The following is a 6106-nucleotide window of genomic DNA, read 5'->3' on the forward strand; positions in this document are numbered from 1 at the left end:
TCTGTGTCTAGTTCCAGGGGAAGGGAAGCTCCTCTTGCAGCTGGGGTCCTGCAGTGGGAAGGAGATTGGTTTGCTTACCTGGTCCCCTATACCTAGTCCTCAGGGCCAGAGAATTTCCATGAGAGTCTTCTCAGAAATCCCAACTTCAAGGAAGTGGATCCTGACCTGTCAAATTTAAAAGAAAAATATCTTCCCAGGGACCTTGGAAATAATTCATATAACTTTGAAAATAAAATTAATTTTCAATAGCGTAGCCCTTTCCCCCAGATAATATTTTGATTAGTTTGAAGAGGGTATCACCAAGATGGTAACTGGGCGCTGGAAAGCATTTCTTAATCCAGCAAGCTTGTCACTCTGTAATTCATGAAAGCAGCAGTAAAAGGGTACTGTGAGGTTAGTATCGTCATCATCTATTTTTAGGCGAGGAAACAGCCCCTTGGAGGGTGGCAGAGCTGAGTTAGACTCCGGGCCAGGACTTCTGATGCCAGAGACCTTGTAATTCCCCCTCACCAGCATGTGGCGCTGTTGGCCATTACTCCTGTGGTAACTCTTTCCTTTGCCGTCTAGCATAATAAATTCTTTTCTTTTTTCTCCTCCCTGTTTAACTGATTTTTCTCCACAATCTTTACTGTCTCCTCTTTATCTGCCTATCCCTCAGAGGCTGCCAAATCCCAATGAGCTTTTTCAGAAGTATGTCTCAAATCTATACTCGCCTCTTTTTTATTTTAGATTTTTAAAAATTAAACACATAATTTTAAAAGAAAAAAAAAGGCAAATAGGGCTAAAGTGTTTGTAACATCGTAGATAGAGCAGTCCTCTTCTCACATCAGCCTGACCCAGTGCTGGTCCCACTCCCAAGAGGCAGAACTGTTGCATAAGGCTGGGCAGGTTGTGCAAAACTCAGTTTTGGGGATATCATTTATTTGGGGATATCTGTGAGTTGTGAAATGCACAACCACTATATATAGTAGCATAGTCAAGTTGTAACCAGTCAATTCTTTTAGCCCTTTCTTCTAGTATTTGCCTTTATGAATCTAAATAAGATTGTACTGCTTTTTCTTGATTCTCCAATATCAGTTATTATGTATTGATGCCGCCTGATAACGAATGATTACTTAGCTCTCTCAAACTCCTCTATATGACTTCTCCTCTTTTATCTTTTTATCTGTATAGTTATGTCACAATTTCATTTCGATCAGTATTCAATATCTACGTTATTAGAACCACATAAAAGCTGTTTACTACTGTGTCATGTAGTGTACTATTATAGTGGCTGCTTCCTTGTTCAACTTTGTTTTTTCACATAGTTAATAGTTGCCGTCTTTTTTTTTCCGCTTCCCTGTTCAACTTTAGTTTTTCATGTAGTTAATAGCTTCTTTCTTTCTTTCTTTCTTTCTTTCTTTCTTTCTTTCTTTCTTTCTTTCTTTTTCTTTTTTCCCCATCTTCTTAGTATTTTATGTATCAGTGACTGGCTTAATCTCCCTATTTCCTCCAACAACTTCTTAAATGCAGTTTGCTATCATTTTTATCCCCCCCCCCACTTCTCTTTCTTGCACCCACAGCCCAAGGGAATTGTCTCCTGGAACCTTAAGTCTTCCTGTTCTATGAACTGTTTACTATAGAGGTCAGCTACACACCTCTTATTCTGAGACTTCCCTTTACCACTAACCTGGACATTCCCTTCACTTCTTGCCTCTCTTGGACCTCGTGCTTCCTCTTTTCTTGTTTGGTAGAGCATATTGCCTAGTAGCTTCTTCAGACATGATACAGTGGAGTTAGGTTTGTTGCGATTTTTGTAATTCTAAAATATCTTTATTCTATCATCACACATCATGATAGTTTGACTAGCTGTATATTCCTAAAGTGGAAATAATTTTTCTTTGTAATACTGAGTGTAGTTCTCCCCTCTCTTCTAGCTTCTAGGGTAGCTAGCTGCTAATTACTAAACTTTTGTATGTAACCTGTTTTTTTGTCTGAAACATTTTTCTATTAATTCTTCATCCTTGGTGTACTGAAATTTCATGAGGATATGTCTTGGTGCAGCCTTTTAAAAGGTTTGTTTTGGGAGGAACACTTTTTGGACTTTTAAATAGATACCTTAGTACTTTGGTTTTCCAAAATATCATCAAATTATTTCTTTGCTTTATCCATTTTCTGTGTCCCATATTTCTGTGATCTCTGTTGATTTGCTAGTAGAGGTAGAATCCTCCAATTTCCTTATCTTTTCCATATTATTATTCATATCTTTGTCTGTGTTCTACTTTCAATGGGATTTCTCCAACTTAATCTTCCAATTCTTCTTTAGAATTTTTAATTTTAGTTATATTGCTAATTTGCAAGAGCTTTTTCTTATTCTCTTATTGTACCTTTTTTATAGCATCCTTGTTTCTCTGAGGATGCTAATTATTGCTTTCTTTAAAATTAGTTTTCTTCTCCTAGTTTTTTCTTTTCTCTCTGCTTTTTATGTTGTAAGCCTTTCTCAAAAATCTAGACCATTTTCCTTCTGTTCATTTTTTAAAAAAGATTTATTTACTTATTTGAGAGAGAGAGAGAGCAGGGGGAGGGGCAGAGGGAGAGGAAGAATCTCAAGCAGACTCCCCTCTGGGCACAGAGCCCGACAGGGGGCTCACTTTCACAACCCTGAGATCATGATCTGAGACGAAATCAAGAGTAGGATACTTAACAGACCGAGCCACCCAGGCTCCCCTACCTTCTGTTCATTTTTTTAAAGATTATATTTATTTACTTGAGAGAGAGTGAGAGCAAGAGAGAGAGAGAGAGCACAGAGGAAGAGGAAGAAGCAGACTCTCCACTGAGCAGAGAGCCTGATGTGGGATCATGACCTGAACTGAAGACAAACACTTAACAACTGAGCCACCCAGGCACCCCCCTTTTGTTCATTTTTAAGACTAAAATGATTGGAAGACTGATTGGAAGTCTTCTGTGATTGGGCGAGCTTGGTGACTACTGGAGTTCAACCTGTGGACTGGATGTTTTTTCCTTGGGGAAATATGTGTGTGTGTGTGTGTGTGTGTGTGTACCTACCCCCTTTGCCAGGGCCACCGAGATTCTCCAGAGAAGGACAATCCCCTCTCCTCTCCTGAAGGTGTAAGTGAGGCAGCTGTGCCCAGAGGGTATTCTGGGCTAGGGAAGGGGACTGAGTGCCTCACTATTCAGGATGCAGCCTTTCATGTATTTCCTGTCTTTTCAGTTGGCCACCTCCCCCAGGCCCTCTGCCAGTCCTGGTATCTCTGTACTCAGAGGCCCTCTGGTTCAATTGCTCTCAAGAATAAGTCTCTTCTCTATGGACTATGAGAAACAAACTGAGGGCCTCAGAGGGGAGGGGGTGGGGGAATGGGATAGACCGGTGATGGGTAGTAAGGAGGGCACATATTGCATGGTGCACTGGGTGTTATATGCAACTAATGAATCATCGAGCTTTACATTGGAAACCGGGGATGTACTGTATGGTGACTAACATAATATAATAAAAAATCATTAATTAAAAAAAAAAAAGAATAAGTCTCTTCTCTCCCACCAAAGTGAGAGAGGGGTAGTCACGTGGCCAGGCAGGGTTGGGTCCTGGGGCTCTAACTGATCCTTCTACAGATGTTCAGCATACTCCCCTGTTCAATCACAACACACGTCCGCCTTCCTTGCACCTGGTACCTCTGGGATTTTCATCTCTTCTGGGTTCTTCAGAGTGAATAGGATTGCTTCTCACTAATATATGTATCCACAGACACTTTATTTGTTTTAAGCTTTCTCTGCTCTGCTAAATCAATTCCCAACATCTCATATAGTTTTTGTCTTATTTGTATATTGTGGCTTGGGATTATGTATGTTTTCTTAGTTTTACCAGTGACGGAATGCATATTTTATTCTAGTCCTTCTTAGCACGTCTGTGATTTTTTTTTTAAGATTTTATTTATTTATTCGACAGAGATAGAGACAGCCAGCGAGAGAGGGAACACAAGCAGGGGGAGTGGGAGAGGAAGAAGCAGGCTCGTAGCAGAGGAGCCTGTTGTGGGGCTCGATCCCATGACGCCGGGATCACGCCCTGAGCCGAAGGCAGACGCTTAACCGCTGTGCCACCCAGGCGCCCCCGCATGTCTGTGATTTTTTAAAGAGAGTAAGCAGAAATGTCAATCTGAAACCAGAAGATCCTGCCCTTTTCTGTTGCAGGTGGGCTGGAGTCAGCTCCTGGGTCTCTGCTTCACATCCCGTCCTGTACCTGGTGGCCATCCCCATGCCACAAAATGAATATATTGAATTACACCATAAATGCTATGGGTAGTGTTTGGATTACCATGGGGAAAAGGTAAAGAAAGAAGGTCAGAGAGGCTCATGAATGTTCAAGGAAGGCCAAAAAGATGGTCAAAAAGCTAAGCTCTGCCATAAACAGCATGATGCTGAGAAAACACAAATGAAAAAGGTGATCAAGATGCATGAAGAGAGAAACCCCCAACAAAAGAATGATGAAAAGACTCCACAAGGAGCAGGACCTGGATATCTGCTGAAGAGAGAGGGACGGCCCACGCTGAAGTGCTTTCCAATATGATTAACAAAAATGAAAAGAGATAGCCGGAAAATGGGAAGTCCCTTTGCCAAGAGCTCATGCCCGGGAGAAACACAAGTGTTCAAGAGAAAGAAGAAAGCATGGAAGAGCATGGTTACTACTTCGGCTTTACTGGAAATGGCTCAACTCAAAAACAAGCTACATATGAAAGATTCATTAGCCCAATGGGACTTACATTTCAAAAAGGCTCACAACGCATCCTGAACTGGAAGCCACCATTTCCCTGCCAATACTTAGTGTCAAGAAGAATCCCTCATTCCCACTACGTACAGCTTTGGGTGTTATTACTAACGGTCCGGCCATCGACGTAAATGTGAGTGAGTTGGGTGTTGTGACACGAAGAGGCAAGGTTACTTGGGGAAAATATGCCTGGGTCACCAACAGTCCTGAAAATGATGGATGCATAAATGCAGTCTTACTGCTTTGACAGCAGCTTCATACAAGTAACTCCATAGGATTATTGAAGACTGTACACGAATCAGGAAAACCATCATTACCGTGACGTTTCTGAATACTACCAATCAGTTTTACATGGCTGCAATCGTTGAGATAATTATTTATTCTATTGTTTAAAAAAAATCAAAATAGGGGCGCCTGGGTGGCGCAGTCGTTAAAGCGTCTGCCTTCGGCTCAGGGCGTGATCCTGGCGATCCGGGATCGAGTCCCACATCAGGCTCTTCCGCTGTGAGCCTGCTTCTTCCTCTCCCACTCCCCCTGCTGTGTTCCCTCTCTCGCTGGCTATCTCTCTGTCACATAAATAAATAAAATCTTTAAAAAAAAAAATCAAAATAGACAAATTTGACAAAACCCAAAAACCAGGAGAACCTCATCCTTCTTTGCCCCTTCCAGTTCCACTGCTTAATTCACATCCTCATTGATTCTCACCTATACCTTTTTTTTTTAAAGATTTTATTTATTTATTTGACAGAGAGAGAGACAGCCAGCGAGAGAGGGAACACAAGCAGGGGGAGCGGGAGAGGAAGAAGCAGGCTCATAGCAGAGGAGCCTGATGTGGGGCTCGATCCCAGAACGCCGGGATCACGCCCTGAGCCGAAGGCAGATGCTTAACCGCTGTGCCACCCAGGCGCCCCTCACCTATACCTTTTAAATATCCTCTAGCTGCTTTCCTGGTCTCCAATTTCTTTCCCTTCTAAGTCATCCTTCTACAGATAATCTGATCTGATCTCATCCCTCCCCAACTCAAGAATGCTCTATGGCTACTCAAAACAAACAGAACTGTGTCCTTCCCAGTTTGGTTTCAACCATCCTTTCCACTCTTTCATCTACCCCTAGACTCATAAACTCTATTTTCCAACAAGCATCTGTTGAAAAGTTACCATACGCCAGGTCCATACTAGGCATTTGTGGATGCAAGGATGAGAATATAGTTCATGCTCTCAGAAACCTCAGAGTCACAGACAGGGAAAGGCTGTTGCCTATCCCCATATCTGTCTGTTAAAATTCTGTCCATTCAAAGTCGACCTCAAGCAATAAGCCTCCTTTATCTTCATTTTGGAATTAATCTCT

At 42.0% G+C, this 6106-nt stretch overlaps 1 pseudogene; it reads left to right on the forward strand.

Annotated features, from left to right (window-relative positions):
• Window positions 1-4249: 4249 nt before the first annotated feature.
• LOC103675023 lies at window positions 4250-5006 on the forward strand (annotated as a pseudogene).
• Window positions 5007-6106: the final 1100 nt, after the last annotated feature.

This window comes from Ursus maritimus, unplaced genomic scaffold (assembly GCF_017311325.1).
Source record: "Ursus maritimus isolate PB19 unplaced genomic scaffold, ASM1731132v1 scaffold_12, whole genome shotgun sequence".
Lineage (NCBI taxonomy): Eukaryota > Metazoa > Chordata > Mammalia > Carnivora > Ursidae > Ursus > Ursus maritimus.